Below are 20,670 nucleotides of genomic sequence, written 5' to 3'. Positions count from 1 at the left end.
TATGTTATATACAAAATTTACATGTGATAACACCTAACTGAAATAATAATTTATATCTTCGTTTAAGTATTCATCAATACTGTAAAATATGCTAGAGCAATTGTCTTAACGGGCTTAAGTGTTATTATTTGTTTTTAAATACTTATTTTCAAGGTTAGTGTACATTTTTAAACTTTAGAATATAATAGTTGCTTTGATTTTCATACTGTAAATTAAGTGTGATTATGTAAATGTTCTCGTATTATATGAATAAAAATTAGAATTTCCTTCAAAATATTGTGTGGATACAACTGTTACTATTCAATACACTGAGATAAAGGGTAATATTTAAGCTCTGAAACAAGAGTTTGCTAGGAGCAGTAATAGGAGAAGACGACATTCTGACTTAACATCTTTTCTGCAGTATAGAAGTGTTTCTTGTTAGAACACTACTTTCCCGAACACTACACTATTATTCCCTGTTACAGCAAGTAAAAATTGCATGATTGACCGTTTTGAGGTTAGTAGTTGTTGGTTATATTTAAGAAGTAAAATATAATGTTATATACTTTCTGAGATGGTTCATATATTTATTCCACGGTAGCTTTTCAGATATTTAAATACCAAAAAGTCAGTCTACCTATGAAATTGTGTTGGTTTACCATTAATATTGAAACACTTTTGGTATAATTCATTATTAGAATGCGGACTAGAATTAATGAAGTTTCTACCCTAGTATGATTGGTTTATTTCCATTTATGCGAAGCTCATTACAAGTTATCGAGATTTCTACTGTTGGATAGATTTCTGTGCAAGTTGATAAAATTTAGTATCCTTGGTTTAGAAAACTAAAAGTACATCTGAATTGCATACATTACACTGTTATGCATACTTATCACAGTTTGTAAGTCATTAGTGTGTAAAGTTTAAAAAATATACCTTAACATCAACCGCTGCAACCACTCGAGGAGCTGAAGATTTTAAGTTTGATTCTTTTGAATTTATTTCTACAAAGTACATCCTATTTTTGAGTAAGACTGGAACTAATCAGACAACAATCCTCTTAAATTCTAATGACTCAAACTCACTATAAGTCAAAATCACTAGAAAGAGAGCAAAAGTTGTTTCTTTCTTATTGTTAGCAGTATAATATACGACAGAAAATTAAATGTAACGTCCTGAATCTTTTCACTTATCTTTTGAAATCCACATTCACTGTCTGAGAGTACAGTATATTATGCTTATTCAAAACGCGTTTACTCTATTCAACGTGATTTTTCCAAGAATCTTAGAGAACATCATAAAATGGAAACTATTCTGTAATATGATTATTTTCTTCTCCTATGGTAAGTTAGTTAATTGATTTAAATATATTTCTCACTTTTATATTCCTCAATGTAATTCCTCCTTACAAGGTACAAACATGAACGTGTCATCCGAACATCCGAATCAAAAGTAGTCAATTCGATAAGCATAACAAGAATGTTCATGCACAAAAAAATAGGTGCCATGGACAACGAAGTAAGTCCCTGGGGCCCATTAACCCTGTTAGTATTAAGAAAATCGTAGACTTGCAGTGAAATAGATATTGCATCAACACTGTTCGTTGGAAAGTCATCATTTATAGTTCATTCTCTTTAGCATGAAACAAGCTTCCCAAAGGTGCTATGTATTGGCGCCCATAATGTACTTGAATAGGGAAAATTGGGAGAATGTCGGGAAAATTCCCTCCAGAAATTCCTCCCATCAACTTTGGACCCCTCTGGAGTTGTCCCGGGTAAAAACACGCAATCCAAATGGCGCCATTACACAGCACCTTTATAAAATTTGTTTCATGCTAAAGAGAATGAACTATAAACCATGACTTTCCAATGAACAGTGTTGATGCAATATCTTCTTCACTACGAGTCTACGAATTTCTTGATAGTAACAGGGCTAATGAGCCCCAGGGACTTACTCCGTTGTCCATGGCACCTGATTTTTTATGCATGAACATATCTTTGGTATGTTTATCGAATGGACAAGGTTTGATTCGGAAGTTCGGATGACACGTTCATGTCCGTTCCTTATTAATACAAGTCATAAAATTTTCGTAAATCTGGAAAAAGACCGGAGTTTTAAAGTGTTAAGGAAATCACTATCAGCCATAGTAGCTCCTTCATAACTAATAGAACGTAGTCCATTATTATTATTATTATTATTATTAATCTAAGAAACAGAAAAACGAAAAATGAGGGTACTAAATTTCGTTACACAATATTTCATTTCCCTAGTTCGCTCTTACACACATAACCTTTCTGTTGTCTTGGTGCATAAGGATTTCATACGACTTTCCACGGCAATCTCAATTTTTTCACTTAAACGCTTTAATAGTTCGCAATACTATAATTCGGTCTCCGTGGCACCGTTTGGTAGAAGTTTTACAATAAGAGTACCTTAAATTTGTGATTTGGGAGTGAGAATAAGGTATGTTTTCCACTGCTTTGAAACGTGTTTTCTCCCAGGTTCAAAATTTGTCCAGGGAAGATATCAACATGAGTTGAGGTGCTATTTGATTATTTTAGATCCGGCTTGTAACCTCTCATATGAAATTACAGTAGTTTCTATAATGCACCAAAGATCTTTCATTCTGCAATACCTTGCTATGGATGACATCAATGTTTTCTCGGTTGGCATAGTTGAAAGTGTATCGCAGAGATATTTATCATCAATGGAAGTCTGACACTTTTGAAAATCTGGAACTCAATTTATCAAAGTAAGCAGGTTCAAGGTTCCACAATGATTGATTGATACATATTAAGATGGATTATTTGGGGCAATCCCCTTCTTGTGGAAGTATTCGATAACTGTTCGGTTTTTAGCCCATTATTTCTTGGTCATGCCTGTTCATAGGGGCGTTCTCTCGATTTGCAGCGCCTGGGCTAAAAGTAAATGGGACAATTATATAGGTGACAATTCCATATCCATCATGAATAAATTATTTAGTGCTAACTTGAGCTATCCATATCAATTACAGTCAGATTCTACTAAATATTTAAAACAAGGGAACAGTAATACAACGTAATAACAATATCCACTACATAACGATATAAGCCAGTAGTTGGTAAGTTTTAAACAGCGTTCTCTACCTTGTGTATTACGTCAAATCCATTCTAATTAAAACAAAGTGCATTCTTTATAATAGCAGCTCAGTATCTACACTTTTAGACTTAAAAACTATGCTATGAATGAGATCTTATAGAACAGATATATTCATCCATCTTGTCTGTCGACAGGTATCATACCAAAAAGATATCAGGAACTGTGTTTCTTAACATGACTTCAGTGTTCTCAAGAATAGATTAATCTCCTCCCTTAATCCTGTATTCAAAACGAAGATGGTAAAATCAATCATTTTCAGCTTCAACGTTGATCATCATAGAACAAAAACTGTAATGGTGAAAATGAATTCAGCGTTCCCAGGATAGACTTTGTTATCATTTTTTATTCCTCTATTGTAGTTAACGGTTAATATGTTTTTTAGATTCTACACTGATCGTTATGAAAAAAGACGATAATAGATAGCTAGAGGAAGTTTCTTCACATTAATTCAGTACTGCAGGAATAAATTCTATTTTTGCCTATATAGTGATAGAGAACCTTGAAGTTGTAGAAAACTGTACAACTTCAATTTTCAATTCTGACCTCCTTGGATCAAAAACTTGGATGGAAAAATTCTTTTCAAATGGATTCAGTGTTTCAAGAGCAGGTTTCATCTTCGACCTTATCCTTCTATTGCAACTGGAAGTTATGGCTCTACCGATTTCGGTTTTAATATTAAACGTCATAATTTGGAAATCTACTGTTGTGTCAGAATACAAAACGCAGCTCACTTATTCATTAAAAGAAAAAATGTTGAATTGAATAACAATTTGACACTGAAGGAGCACTGATCCCCATCAGGATTCTGCCGCCTACAGTCGGACAATTTGTCCATGCAGACCAGATGCCGCGGTCAGATTGCCAGCGCCGGACACCGGCGTCTTTCCGCGCGATTTTCGACCGGGACGAGTAAAAAGAGAGTCGTTCATCAAAAGAAAACAAAGAGAGTTAAAAGGTAATTTGTTGCTTTAAAATACGAATTAGGGCTTATATTTCCCTCGTATAAAGCTTTCTCGAAACAATCTGCAGACACTTGAACGACTACTGCAAAAAGACACTGCCGGCAATTTATTGAAAAACGATGTCGGCACGACGTCGGTGAAAGTTTTAATATCGCGTAAAAGCAACAACGAGTCGAATTTTGGAAAATGAATAGAGCCTGTATCTTCTTTAATGATGAAGTAAAAATTGAAACTGTCCGAAGGTTTTCTTGTGGGTGGACACTAATTGCATTAAATATGTCTTGTGAAAACGGAGTCGGCAGAAAGTCGGCATACAGCGGACGGACTGCTTCAAAGAAAGTTTGTTGATTCTTATAGTCAGCCTCTTCAAACGTTTACAAAAGGATGTGGGTGAAGCAAACTATGTCTGCACTCTGCTAATTACAACACCTATTAATAGGTGAAGGTGAAGGTGAGTTTACAAGTGGGAAAAGAGTTTTTGTGTGATAAAAATGTTCGTTCATTGGCAAGTGTACCAAGTTGCTGATTAAGCAAATATGACGAAAACATGATGTGTAAGTGCCCCTGGTGGGGAAGACGACGAATAAACTAAGGATTAACCGGCTAATAGTATTCCATGTGAAACCTGCGGAATCGTGGCCTGAATACGATGTGGAAGAGCTATATACATGTGGTAAGTTAATTTAATATTATGCATATACATTTCAAATTGTCGTATGTTAATTGTTTCTGCGCATGAAAAGGATTCGGTTATAGTATGTTCCCGCGTAATAGAACGTTGGCTTACTATTGTATAATCGCTCTCAGCTACGCCTGAACAAGACACGCAATAAGAATAAGTGGGTAAGACTACGACTCAAGGTACTGAATTTGAGTTAATTCCTGTATCGCCGGATCAATTTTAGGAAATTTACCGGGTCAATTGGATTATTTGTTTAAGTTTGTGAGGAAGAATGAGTGAAAGTCAGGTAATGGGAATAATAAAAGTTAAGAAAGTGGTTGTTTTCGATGTAAACTTCACTGTATGTAAAGACGGATAGACTATTTCGCGGAGAGGTACACTAGTTACGATATAGTGGCGTGAAAGGCAGTGTGGAAATGGTGCGTATGTCAAGGGAATGATATATCATGTGTGAGTTATATAGAACTATTAGAAAATAGGGAGCGCGGTGGCTCAGTGGTAGAGCGTTCACCTCCGGTGCTTGGGGTCCCTGGTTCGATCCCACCTTGCGCCATGTGGACTTTGTGGTAGACAAACGCCGTGCTTATAGGTTTTCTCGGGATTATCCCGTTTCCTCCCATTTTCTCCATTCCACCATTCCACCATTTCATTAATTTCTCATTATCACCGTCTCCTTTAGCCTAACCGGCATATCCGTGGGACATAAAACTTAAAAGATTTCATTTTTTATTAAAAAATATCGAGCGACAGTTAAGAAACTGTGATACACGATTTTCTTCTTGAAATTGCAAAAGTCTACAAACCTTAGTTTTGAAGGTAAATGGCTTCTAACTCAACAATGTGTTTCTGCACAATGTACGAAAGCTGCATTTTATGTTTATAACTGAAGCGTTACTAGTATGAAACCACAACAAGTGATATTGAAATATGTATGATTACTAAATCCCACATGTTTTCACTACCCTCGCTTACGCGTATACTCACCGTTGCTGATGCACCTGCTCACTTCGGACATACCCCCAGGCTACCGCGCGGGCCCACCAGCGTCATCCTGCCCTGACTCAGTTATATATTATTCGTGCTTTTTTGTGGTCAACCAGCACAGGTTATGTTTTTGCACTGTAGTTTCTATGCCCCTAACCTAATCTAACGTAATCGAACGTAACGTAATCTAATCCAACCAAATATAACCGATTGGAATACGTTTTGTTACATTTTTTTTTCGATTTTCAAATTGGTCCTGCGATACAGCAGTAATTCCCTAAATTTAGATTAGGCTAGTTTGGATAATTTTTAGAGTAAGAGCTCTGGCTTAGTGCTAGAGGCGATAACTTGATTTTGTCTTTTTGTGAATAGTTGTTGCATAATAGAGTGAAAAAGTGGCCCGCAACGTTTTATTATGGCAAACATACTTAATAAAGCGAGGCGGTATATATGCTGCACCCCTACAATACAATCAAAAGAACGCTATTTCCAAGAAGAAATCCTACTCCAGAGGAAAAACATCAGCGCGGTGAGTGTTACGCCCGGTTTGAATCTCTCCGCTACTACATACCTTTTATTACAATATTTTCATTTATAATTTTTACTTCATTACTTTTTATTTAAATCTCATTTCCAGGGGGAGTGGGACCCTTGTACTTTAAAAAATTTAGAAAATCACTTTTCACCACATTTTTCCTTCAATTTACACGCTAGAGCGCGCGAACAGTGGTGCGTGTTCTCTGGCGAGATTATAAAGTTAACAATTACAAAAATATCTTTTAAAAATAATGCTTTTCCCAACTTTATAAGTACAATTTTGCAGAAACTCTTTGCATCAAATAACAACAAATGCACAAGTTGGGCTATGTAAAGAATCAAACAGTTGTGTATTTTCTTATTTGGTTATTTAGATAAAGTTCATCAAATTTATTTTATTTCTTTTCATTCTTTCAGCCTAATGTTCAGTAAGGTAACCCAGTTATTATTTTTTAAATCTTTAAGGCCTCTTGCATTTCACCAATTGTTGTTTGGATCTTCCTACGGTCTCAGAGCTACAGAGATTGATTTACTTCTTTATATTGTCCCTTCACTGGTTTCTTCCCAATGACTATAGTTACCGTAACACATCTGTTGCTGTGTGTTAAGGGGCCTCATAAACCAAATTAAAGTACTGCTAATTTTATAATTTTTCTGTAATGAAACTGAAAAATATTCGAAAAATTGCTTTTTACGAACAGTAGTGTGCATGAGATAGAGTTATCACGAGTCGGCTAACTGTCTCATGAAAACTACTGTTCCTACAAAGCAATTTTTCGAGTTATTTTTTCAGTTTGATTACGGGAAAACGGTAATATTTAAGGGTACTTTAATTGGTTCCTCCGAAACTTGGTTCTTAAGACTCAGGCATTTATTCATCCCGCTGCCTGCGTACGGATTTGTGGTCGTAAAAAACACAAATCGCTGACCAACCCGCGTGCGACATTTTGGCGGCAGCAGGCACGTTACCGCTAAGCGGGCCGAGAGCGGAAAAAGTATAAAGTCGTTGGCGGGCCACCTTCGATACTGGCCCGAGGCCCGCTGTTTGGCAGTTGTAGGCCCGCTCTCGGCCCGGTAGCGGATTGTCAATGGGGAACGCTGGTGGCGTGCAGACTACAAAGATTTTTTTTTTGACAGTCAATTAGCGGAACAGTAAATCTGATAAATTAAACCATGACTAGTCACCGATTTTTGGCCATGCTCGCCAATAAAAACTGAAATTGACGTTTAAAATCCTTTTTCCAATAGTTGATGGGAAAACGACAGCCTGAAAAGTCTATTTTGACGGATTGCTGCGGCTTTTTTTTTTTTCTCCAAAGAAGGCGTTTGCAACGAGTAAATTTTGAATACATAGAACAGTTTTGTTCCTAGTGGTCCTGATAATGAAAAATGTGCTTTCGGGGGGAAAATGTACTGACTGTTATAAGTTTTTCACATTAGGCCCACAGACGTGTTCATTGAATTATTCGTAACGGGCATTATTATCTGCTAACTTGTTATTTTTAGGTCGCTTTCAAGCATTAGTAAGTCATTCCCAGATACTTTCCCTCTATATTGCACTTAAATCGTACTGAGAATTGTAGAAATGTACTGCGTATGTACCGAGTGCAACATTACTGCAGGAATTCGCCATGATTTTCATTGCATTGCTACGCACTTTTCTGTTGTTTGTCGACTGTTACTTTCCAGCGGCCGCGCCGGCACATTTTATGCGCCTTTCAGGCTGTTTGCCGACTGCTCGAAAGGACCTCTTTTCGATGTTGGCTTTCCGATTCTCCCACAGGCGGCATCTGACCTCTTGCCGCCATCGAAATGTGTCCCTTTGCCAACTGGAAATCAACCCTTCAGGAAAGTAAAATTTTCACCACCTTTTGCAGTAGCTTTGCCTAAGTCTGTCTCCGTGCTATGATTTCTCGGCAAGGACACAATTGCTAGTTCTAAAAGTATATAATACTTGCATGTTCCATTCAATTTCTTCTTTTTTGGCTTAGAGTGCTGCAAAAAAGCGAAAAGGAAGAAATTTTATACTGGGACACACACAAAAATGCACGTATTATACTTCAAGAACTTGCAAGGATGCTCCTTGTCGAGAAATCATAGCATGGAGGAAGACTTAGGAAAGACTGATGTAAAAGGTGATTAAAATTTTGCCTTCCTGAAGAGTTGATTTCCAGTCGGCACAGGGCCACTTAACGACGGCGGCAAGAGGTCGGATGCCACCTGTGGGAGAATCGGGAAGCCGACATCGAAAAGAGGTCCTTTCGAGCAGTCGGCAAACAGCCGGAAAGGGGCATAAAATGCGCCAGCGCCGCCGCTGGAAAGTAGCCTTTCCGAGCAGCCGACAAACAGCAGAAAAGGTGCATAAAATACGCCGGCGCCGCCGTCGAATAGTTGCCTTGCCGAACAGTCAGCCGGAAATGAGTATTAAATGCGCCGGCGCCGCCGTCGAATAGTTGCCTTGCCGAACAGTCAGCCGGAAATGAGTATTAAATACGCCGGCGCCGCCGTCGGAAAGTTGCCTTGCCGAGCAGTCGGCAAACAGCCGTAAAGACGCAGTAAATGCGCCGGTGCCGCCGTCGAAAAGAGGCCAGCATAAGGGGTCGGCAGAGGGTCGGAAAGAGGCCTTTCCGACTGTTTTGCCAACTATGACGGTCGGCAAAGGGCTTTTTATTTTTATTTATTTATTTATTTATTTTTTTACGATTTTCGACCGCTTGATGCTTCGACAAAAGATCGGCAACTTTGAACAAGTAGATCGTCGTGCCATCGCTAGTGATGTGAGGTAAAGAAATTTTCCGCTGTATTTTTCCGGAAAATTTTCCGTTCTAAAAAATATCAGTAATCAAGTAACAATTCCTCAGCAATCATAAAATTGGTTGAATTCATGTATAGAAATGTTAAAAAGTGAAAGATTGTTTAAAGAATTTGAAAATTTTCATGGCTCAAACAATTTTCAGTAGTATGTAGGAACAAGTTAAACAATTTTTCATGAGTCGAAATATTTTCTTCTTATATGGAAAAATTGAATTTTTTATGAGTCGAAAAATTTTCATAATTTTGAAGCAAAAGGAAAAACAACTTTTCCTGAATCGGAAAGTTTTATTGCTCTGTAGAAACAAGTGAAAGGAATTTTCATAGATCGAGAAATTTTCATCACGATGTAGAAACAAGTGGAAAAAACTATTCATAATCCGCACAATTTTGGATATTATGTATAGTGATGTAGGTGGAAAATTTTTCCACTATATTTAACTGCACATAGAGCTACAGAATTGAATTTCTGTAGAGGAAAATTAGTCAGCAACAAATTATAATTTATTAGCTTTCGGCAACCGAAAAATTTTCTAATATTTCAAGTTGGGAAGTAAAATTTTACACAGCGTTTCTCTTTCTCTCTTCCTCTGCGAGCTCCTTCGTTGCTAAGCGGTTAGCATACGCGCCCTTGGCATGGAAGACCAGGCTTCGATTCCCAGTGGGAGCTCATGTAGTTCCGATTCCACGTTAATCAGTTGGTCCCATCTTATATACTCTCGCTGCTGAAACGGACGTTAAACTCAAAATCAACTCAATTCAAGTCCTCTCTCTCTGTAAATATATATATATATATATATATATATATATATATATATATATATATATATATATATATATATATATATATATATATATATATATATATATATATATATATATATATATATATGTATATATATATGCAAAGTGCAGAGAACATACATCGAGTTCGTAGAGTACAAATATCCCATTCTATTATTTAACATTTCAATTTATTAAAAGTCTTGAATATTTTCCGAATCATAAAAACATACTCCACTTATTCCTACATCGTTGTTTAGCCGTAAAATTTATTGCTAATAAATATTGTCTTAAAAAGTTTCATGAAGTGAAAATCTAACGATTCTTCATTTCAAGAATGTTTCCCTCAAAATCCATCTTTGATCTTACAATACTAGATTTCATCAGTTTAACACGCATAAGTCGGTATTCTCATAGCTTTACTACTTTTATAGATTTACATACTGCAACATTTATAAATAAGTAGATATAATATAAAGTGTCTGAGGTAAATTTTTGACTACCCAAAATTCGAGTTTAAGTAACTCATGAAAGTAAATACTGATCATTTTCCGAAAATAAACGTTTATTTATTCATATATTCATTCAGAAGAGAAAGTGAAATATAACTAATAAGGAAGCTGATTTGTGTAGTTGTTCTTCCAATAAAATAATAAAAGAAACATAAAAAGCTGCACTATTAGCACTGCGGTCTAAAAGCAACAAGTAATTTCATTTTAATTTACAAAATAAAAAACATATATATATATATATATATATATATATATATATATATATATATATATATATATATATAGATAGATAGATAGATAGATAGATAGATAGATAGATAGATAGATATAGATATAGATATAGATATATGTACTTGTTCTATCAAATCGCCATTATTTCTAATACATTTTTATACATAATAATGGTAGTTTTATAATACAAATATTTGCTCTAAGATGTTGATTATACAAAATTCCAATATTGAAATTATGATTTACGAGTGTTAAACACAACAAAATCGTTTTTTCTTATTTTCTGTTACAAAAATTATCTTCATAAGATACTTTTATGTAGTTATTTCTTTATATAGACAGGCCTACATGTGAAGAAATAGTAAAATTTTCTGTTTCTGAAATTGATAAATTCACAAAGGTTTCTTTTCAATTTCTTGTTACATTTTAAATATTGGAGTGGGATATTTGTTCTCTACGAACTCGATGTATGTTCACTGCACTTTTCACACACATCCACACACACACACACACACACACACACACACACACAGAGAGAGAGAGAGAGAGAGAGAGAGAGAGAGAGAGAGAGACTATATTTTTACTTCCCAACTAGAAATATTAGAAAATTTTCTGGTTTTCGAAAGCTAATTGGAACATGATAATTTGTTGCTGCCTAACTTTTCTCTACAGGAATAGAGTTGAGTTGAGTTGATTTTGAGTTTAACGTTCCGTTCAGCAGAAAGGCTATATGAGACGTGGACCTACTGATTAACGGGGAATCCGAACCACATGAGCTCCCGCCGGGAATCGAACCTACGGGAATTGAATTTTATAACTGAATGTGCAGTTAAATATAGTGGAAAAATTTTCCACCAAACATCACTATACATAATATCCAAAATTGTCCGGATTATGAAAAGTTTTTTCACTAGTCACTACATCGTGATGAAAATTTTCCGATTCATGAAAATTCGTTTCATTTGTTTCTACAAAGCAATAAAACTTTCCGATTCACAAAAAGTTATGTTACTTTTTGCTTCAAACTGATGAAAATTTTCCGACTCATAAAAAGTTCTTCAATTTTTCCATACAAGACAGAAAAATTGAATTCGATTTTCATTATTTCGATTCATGAAAAATTGTTTAACTTGTTCCTACATAATACTGAAAATTGTCTGAGCCATGAAAATTTTCAGATTCTTTAAACGATCTTTCACTTTTTAACATTTCTATACTTGATTTCAATCAATTTTATGAATACTGAGGAACTGTTAGTTGATCACTGATATTTGTTAAGAACGGAAAATTTTCTGGAAAAACATAGAAGAAAATTTTCCATCTCACATCACGTCTAAACAACGATGTAGGAATAAGTGGAGTATGTTTTTATGAATCGGAAAATTTTCCGTTTCAAAATTTTCCGGAAAATTTTCATTACTGTACAGGACAGACAATTTTTCGATTCATGAAAAATTGTTTAACTTGTTCGTACATAGTAATGAAAATTGTCTGAGCCATGAAAATTTTCAGATTCTTTAAATGATCTTTCACTTTTTAACATTTCTATACATGAATTCAATTAATTTATGAATGCTGAGGAATTGTTACTTGATCATTGATATTTGTTAAGAACGGAAAATTATCCGGAAAAAATATAGAAGAAAATTTTCCACCTCACATCACGGCTAAACAACGATGTAGGAATAAGTGGAGTATGTTTTTATGAATCGGAAAATTATCCGGAAAAAATATAGAAGAAAATTTTCCACCTCACATCACTGCTAAACAACGATGTAGGAATAAGTGGAGTATGTTTTTATGAATCGGAAAATTTTCCGGAAAATTTTCATCACTGGTGGTATACAATAAACTTTTTACTGTCTTCGAGAAAGTCGATCACTTCTTACGAACCAAAATTGAAGTTAAATGCCTGGAAGTCGAAGCGTCCTGTAACACCGATAGCGACGCCGCCAGTAGCTCTAGACATGAGTGAGCTTATGATTTATTAAGAGCATTCTAAAATATAAAATATTGCTGCCGAAAAAGTGTTTCCTGCAATTTTATAAAAAGAGACTTAAGATAATGCAGAGGGGAGATCTAATCAGGGAAAAAGTCAGACAATTCGTGCTGAGATTCAATGTAGTGTATTATGTGAGAAGATGGAAACAATACATATTAGCATTGAAAAGAAAATAGATACAGAGATGTCCACTATAAATATGGAAATTAGCGAAAATATTAAGATCGCAGCTTTCGCCAAGTGAGCATTGTGGTGGATAGAAACCGTGTGTGTGAGTTTTCTCGCAGTTCTCCCGTTTCCTTCCACTTTCGTCATTCCATCATTATCATGCATCTCATCATCACCGTCTCCTTTAGCCTCCGTGCATAATTGTGGGATATTAAACTAAAAGAAATGTGAAAAGGATAGAGAAGCATTGAATATCACGGCCAAAGTTCGTGAACATGTCAAGATACTTAAATATGAAATAGTTAGAAACCAAGAGTGGATGTCTTGGAAACAAATACCATGATGGACCAGAGACAGTACAAAAAAATTAAAAATACACTTATTGGATATGGAAGGGACGAGAAACTGAAGACAACCCTGATGAAAAGGAAAAGAAAAATCACAAGCTTATCTTAATCTAGTGTTTAAAACAAAAGAAAATATATAAAATTTGACAACAAAGGCAAAGACAGTGAAAAAGTAGTTGGAAAGAAGACGAAGACAATAATAAAACAGAATCTCAATCATGAAGACGAAGAAAACAAAAGGACAGTAGCGAAATCCAAATCTGGAAAGGACACCAGAAAAATACAAGCAGGAAATCAGACAGGTAGTGAAGAGATTGAGATATCAAAACAGAACAAGAAACTAAAGGAAGCAAACAAAGAAAGATCCTCGAATAGGAAAAGAAAGAAACTCTTGTAAGAAATGTAAAGGAGGAAATACGTAAAGAAGAATAGGAGGAATACGAGGAAAGTAAGGACAGAAAGGAAAGGAAAATAGTTAAGGAAGAAGGGAACAGCAAAAGAAGAAATTCTAATAAAGAAACAAGACGTAAAGAAAAGGAAGAAAGATGGAAGAGGAAGAAAAAAGGAAATGGAAAAAAGACTTAAAACTTCCTGCACCAGAGGTTTTCTTCTAATGACACCGGTAATTGTAATGAACCGTTTGTAAACGGCTTGTTACAATATTTTAATGTTACCTATTTTTAAATTGTTCTGAAATTTGCTTTAGGGTATGGTATTTTATATGTTATTTCGTATTATCAAGTTCAGAAGTTGTTTGCTTATTGTTTTAAATTACTATTTTGACTTTGTCCTAAGATTGAGCTGTTTTATGGTTCCACTAATGTTATTAATTTCGATAGATAAAGAAGAAAATTACGCCGAATCGGGATATAACATTGAAAAACAGATCGAACCATATATGAACCGATCGTTTACAAAACTCCCTAAAATACTAATATAAAACCTGTTTTATACAATAAAATAATTGGAGTAACAAGTGATTTGCTTCTGCTGTTTTGACAACTAATTTCTGAAGTGTTTTTGTATTAGCAATGAGTATGTTATACGTCGTTAAATTCCGAAATGTACTAAATAAGTCTAAATTTGTTGTTGGTTGATGTACCCATAATTTAATTGATATGAGGGCCACTATTTATATTTTGAACCTAACAATAAAAAACAGTAATTTGTTATTAAAAATTGATTTATTGTTTTTTGAAATATTCTCCTTTATGATCAATTCATGTCTGGATTCGTTCGAACCATTTGTCAAAGTATTTTTTCCAATCTTCTTGAGACACCTCCACAATATGGTTTTTGAAGGCATCAGCGGCTTCTTGGGCCGACGAAAATCGTTGTCCACGCAATTTATTTTTGATATTCGGGAACCAGGAGAAGCCATTGGGTGCCAAATCAGGACTGTACGACGGATGACCCATCAATTCGATTGTTTGAGTGTTCAAATAGTCAGTTGTTAGACGAGATGTGTGAGAGCTCGCATTGTTTTGATGAAGAATGATCCGACGGCGCTTGTTTGTTTTCCGTATTTGACCGAAAACCTCCGGCAAACAAATTGTTTGTACCATTCAGAGTTAACCGTTCTACGTTCCTCTAAAGGCACAGTCGCCACATGACAAGTTTTCCCGAAAAAACAGGCGACCATTTGTTTCGATGCGCTTCGAGTGCGAACAACTTTTGTTGGATTTGGTTCATCTTGAAACACCCATACAGTCGACTACTGTTTACGTTCCGACTCATATGCATATATGCATAATTCGTCACCTGTTACAATCTTATATACGTCTTTTGAAGCACCGCCATTGTATTTATTGAGCATTTGTGTGCACCAATCGACGCGAGCTTCTTTTTGAGTTTTTGTCAAATTATTTGGGATTCCACGAGAACAAATCTTTCTCACAGCTAAACGCTCATGTAATATTTTATTTATGCTGGTGGAACTAATGCCTAGGATTGCCTCAACCTCACAGCATGTCACATGAGGATCTTGCAGTATTAGGTTTTGCACAGCATCAATGTTTTCTTGAATAACAACTGATTTTGAACGAATTTCGTCAGTGAGCGAATGGCGGCCATGAGTAAAATAGTTAAAGCAGCGTTTTACAGTGGCAAAGGATCGGGCTTCATCGCCAAATATAGAAGTAAGTTGATCGATGCACTCTTGTCTTGATAATCCACGTCAAAAATCGTAATAAATCATCGCACGAAAACTTTCACGAGTTAATTCCATTTTTCTGTTGTCATGCACTCTTCAATTCAACGTAAACAACACAAATAAAGCTTTTGACACAACATTTGAAGCAGTGTTGCCAAAATGTTGGTACAAAAAGTCGCTAAACAGGAGATGAAATGACTCAAATTTTGGGTGAAAAGTCAGAATTTTGCCTCTTTCATATATATATATAAGATACGTGATCAATTCAAGCTATAATGCTATCTACAAGAACGTATATGAAAGACTCATATATAACTAACAATAGTTTCACTTTTAAATATTTTTAACTTTATGATCAATTGAAGACTTTGGGGCAAAAACAAGTTAAGTCCAAAAAGTGAAAGTGTACAGGAGATTCACAAGTGTTTCTCTTCATCCGATTTTCTTCAAACTTCGCACGTATATACTAGACCGAAAATAAATCGACACGTATTATTTTGTTTCTTTCGAAAAATAGATTAGGGCTAAGGGGGTAAAAGAGCCCCTTGATTAAAAGGGCCACTTTAAAAAAACGAAACTCTGCCGATGCAAAGATGACTTTAAAGTAAGAAATACGGGTTTTGTCGTTTTTGCGAGAAACGGGTTGCAGGGGCAATAGCCCCCTTCGAAATTACAAAGGACTCCTCACAATCCTTATGGAAATTGGAAATCGGTGGAATTGCTTAAAACCGTGTTATGGTGTAGATATGGAATTCGGTGGAATTGCTTAAAACCGTTTGGCCACTACAGGGCTACTTTTTTGAAAACAGCCGAAGATAACGACTTTCTGGATTTCAGTAAAATGACTAAAACCGTGATATGTTGTAGATATTGTGATTCTGAGAAAAAGTCTTAATGGGGATAACCACCAATAACTGATCATTTGGCCACCACAGGGCCACTATTTTGAAAGCAGCCGAAGATACTGATATTGTGGATTTCAATGAAAATGACTGAAACTGTGATGTTATAGATGTTCTGATTCTGAGAAAAAGTCTCAGCAGGCACAACCACCAGTCACTGACCGTTTGGCCACTACAGAGCCACCTTTTTGAAAACAACAGAAGTTAACGTTATTCTGGATTTCGGTGGAATTGATGAAACCGTTATATGTTGAGATATTGTGATCCTGAGAAAAAGGCTGAATAATTACAACCTCCATCACTGATCGTTTGGTCACCACAGGGCCACAGTGATTAGTGGTTGTGCCCCATAAGAATTTTTCTCAGGCTCACAATATCTAAAACATAAAGTTTCAGTCATTTTCTCCGAAACCCAGAACATCACTATCTTCGGTTACTTTCATAAAAGTGGCCTTGTAGTGGCTAAACGATCAGTAAGTGGTAGTTGTCCCCATTAAGACTTTTCCTCAGGACCACAACATATACAATACAGAGGATGTTCAGTCTACATTTGGCCAATTTCGACTTACCTAAAAATTTAGAAGAATCCATGGCGCCAGGTCCGTAAGTGCTCGATGTTTTTCCCTTGGTTCCTAACAATAGCCCAACAGCGTAATTCCCACTGTAATAGGCTTCTCTGAAGAACTGGGAGGGGATCTTCTCCCATTCCCTTTGCACAGCTTTCCAAAGTCCTTGCACAATTGTCATACGCCGTTTTCCCAATGCCCGCTTCAGCAATCCAAATCCACAATAGTCAATATGACTTGCACCTGGAGATTTAACATGTACCTCATTGAAAGGTATCACCTGTATATCACTTGCCTCCTCCATCTCCCTGTAGACTGCGAGGGACAATCCTGAGGTATGTGATGAGGGCTTGTCCATGTGAATGCGCACCAGATTGGCGTCATTTCCTTCCATGTTGGACTCTCATGCTCGTAGATTGGCCGCATGATCTGCTCCTGAAAATACTGCGAATTTATTTTGCAGTTCTTCGCCACCCTACGAATCTTCAGTTTACCTCGGTAATGGTAGCCAGCAACGACCATGAACCCTTTTGGAAAGGATTCTTTACAGACACAGACCCACCTTCTGAAGTTCTTGGCGCTTTTCTCTCGGTACATGGTGGCTCTCGGTTTGCCGCAGTCGGAAAGGTAAATCCATGCTTCATCGAGCGTTACTACGTACATCCACCTTTGTTTTGCCAGATGTCGTTCGTACAGCTTCCGGGCGCTACAATTTCGTTCCTTTTAGTGGGCATCCATGAGAAGATGGACGCTTGCTTTCATGATTTTTCCAGCTTGAGTTGATGGTGTAACATCCTGCTCACAGTCCCCAAAGACACAAGACGATTAGCCTATACACCTTTGTGTTGGCGGATTTTCTTGCATTGCCATTTTGCGAAGTTTCCTCTGCATGGTGGAAATGGGCTTGGTGCATTCCCACTTCCTAGGCAACTTCGTTGGTGATCAAAATGGTGGAGCTTCGTTGTCCTTGTACTTTTTAATAACATTTTTATTCCACTTAAACTGATGTTGCAACCATTCTTCTTGCACTGTTTCCTAATGACAGAAACATTAAAGTGGGCGTCATAAAGAGCCACAACATAGCCTTCCCAAAACCGGCTTACTTTGGGCGGCATTTTGGTCACAGAGCGGAAACCCACACACTTGGAAACAAATTTAACACTCACAACAATGGTCGTTTTGTGCGTTATTGTTGTACGAGCGGAAAAACAACTGCGTTCCCAGGAAGCCACTGCACAACACTGCAAGACGCCACGAGCCAGGTCGGGTGTAGGGATGCGCTCGAGACAAGATTTGTGGCTGTCTCGTCTCGAACATGTGCTGTAAAAGTGATGTCTTGACTTGAAAACTGTATATTTCTTTATTGTAAGAGCCGTGTCTCGACTCGAATTTTGTCAGGAAAATCCTTTCTCGACTCGTCTCGTGCGCATCTCTAGTTGGCTGAGTTCATTCTGCCCAGGAGGGGAAAGGAACGAAATCGGCCAAACCGTAGGCTGAAAAACCTCTGTATATCACGGTTTCAGGCAATTCCACCGAAATCCAGAATACAGTTTGGCTTCTGTTTCTAAAAAAGCGACCCTGTAGTGGCCAAACAGCCAGTGATTTGTGGTTGTACCTATTGAGACTTTTTCTCAGGATCACAACATCTATAACATATCACTGTTTCAATCATTTTCATCGAAATCTAGAATATCACTATCTTCGGTTGCTTTAAAAAAAGTGGCCCTGTACTGGCCAAATGATCAGTGATTGGTGGTTATTCCCATTCAGACTTTTTTTCAGGATCACAATATCTACAACATATAACAGTTTTAGTCACTTTTACCTAGATCCAAAATGTCGTTATCATTGGTTGTTTTCAAAAATGTAGCACTATAGTGGCCAAACGGTCAGTGATTTGTGCTTGTACCTATTGAGACTTTTTCTTAGGATCACAACATCTGCAACATATCAGTTTCAGTCATTTTCATCGAAATCCAGAATATCACTATCTTCGGTTGCTTTCAAAAAAGTACCCCTATAGTGGCCAAATGATCAGTGATTGGTGGTTATTCACATTCAGACTTTTTCTCAGGATCACAATATCTACAACATATAAAAGTTTTAGTCACTTTTACCGAGATCCAAAATGTCGTTATCATCGGCTGTTTTCAAAAAAGTTTCCCTGTAGTTGCCATAGGTCAGTGATTTGTCATTGAGACTTTTCTTAAGAACACAATATCTACAACATATCACGGTATCAAGCAATTCCACTGAAATTCAATTTCCATAAGGATTGTGCGGAGTCCTTTTGTCATTTCGAAGGGGGCTATTGCCCCTGCAACCCATTTCTTCGAAAAACGACAAAACCCGCATTTCCTACTTTGAAGTCATCTTTGCATCGGCAGAGTTTCGTTTTTTTTTAAAGTGACTCTTTTAACCAATGGGGCCCTTTGCCCCCTTAACCTATTTTCCGAAAGAAACAAAAAAATGTGTGTCGATTTATTTTTGGTCTAGTATATATGTGCCAAGTTTGAAGAAAATCGGATGAAGAGAAATCCTTGTGAAGCTATCTCCTGTACACTTTCACTTTTTGGACTTAACGATTTTTTGCCCCAACGTGTTCAATTTTGCTTCAACGAAATCAAAAATGAGATTAGAAAAACGAACAAAATTGAAGGTCTAGAAAAAATCTTACTTCATTCTACTCACGCTTCTACACATAATATCGGTAATGTATTATTTAAACGGAACCTTTGTAAACTAAAGGACATTAAAAGCTTAAGTTCGTACCCGTCAGAAGGTAAAAGATAACAGCAACCAAAGTGGGAATATAGAGATAAATGTTGTGTGCTTTCCCAGCTCGTCAACACTTGCACTGATTCAAATAAGCAAAAGGAAAAGAAATATATATCTGAACTGATTCGAGCTAGTAGTACTTATTTTAGGACAAGTTGTTTGCAGCACAAAAGTCGCTAGATTTGCAAGTCAGTCGCCAAATCGTCATTCCAAAATCACCAAAAAAGTCGCTAATCGGAGAAATAAATTTTTGTCGTTATCTTGGATGGTGAATCCCCTAGATTTAGCGAGTTTTCCCCCAAATTGGCAACACTGATTTGAAGTATGTTATGGTCAACAATGTGAAACATTTCTATGCAAACAAAAAATAGCGCCTAACTACAATCAGTGTTGCCAAGGCTCAAAATATAAATAGTGGCCCTCGTAAAATTAACCTAACAAACATATGATTTACTAAATATTTTAAAAGATAAAATATGAATACATTTTAATACAGGCATTCTGATGTTTTAATTGTTAGTCCGTGACAACATGGAATACGCTATATTTACAAACAACATACACATGTTATGGGAACCTGTCGTGCAGATGTAGCTTTATGCATAAACCTATATCTTTACCACATTCGCATGTATACATGCCTACTTACCTGAAAGGCAGTGGATATTATGACGATGATAATAATTTAAGTGAGTAGATGACGATTATGAGTATGTTTATATGAATTTTATGAATTACAAGAAATAATTTAATTAATGTAATGTAACCACTATGGAGAAGAAAGATTTTAAATAAATAAGAGAACCTGTCAAATAGATAAAATTAGAATTGCACTTATGCATGTGGATTGTGTTGATGTTACAACAGGTTACTTGTTGCACTGCATGCATATTCAGCTGATTATATGTTTACCTATTCCCAAACCCATCTGTATATGATAATTTAATGTCTGCGAACTGTTTACTAACATCTTGTTTGTACTTATTTTTATCTGGTTCGTCTATACTTCTACATCGATGGTATAGACTAAATCTTTTGATGCAGTTAATTAAAGCGTTACGAACCAAGCTGTACAAATAGCAATGTAACCAGATGGCTAGAAATGAATATACTACCATACAAACTTAGTAAAT

General features: G+C 36.3%; 1 protein-coding gene across 1 annotated transcript in view; it reads right to left on the bottom strand.

Annotated features, from left to right (window-relative positions):
• LOC145678482 (protein Wnt-4-like) overlaps nt 1-20,670 on the bottom strand; it is a 383,056-nt gene that overhangs the window by 37,826 nt on the left and 324,560 nt on the right. The window lies entirely within an intron of this gene.

This window comes from Thermobia domestica, chromosome 2 (assembly GCF_964235325.1).
Source record: "Thermobia domestica chromosome 2, izTheDome1.hap1.1, whole genome shotgun sequence".
NCBI lineage: Eukaryota > Metazoa > Arthropoda > Insecta > Zygentoma > Lepismatidae > Thermobia > Thermobia domestica.
Note: the sequence above shows the minus strand (reverse complement) of the source record. Positions and strands in the feature narration are given on the sequence as shown.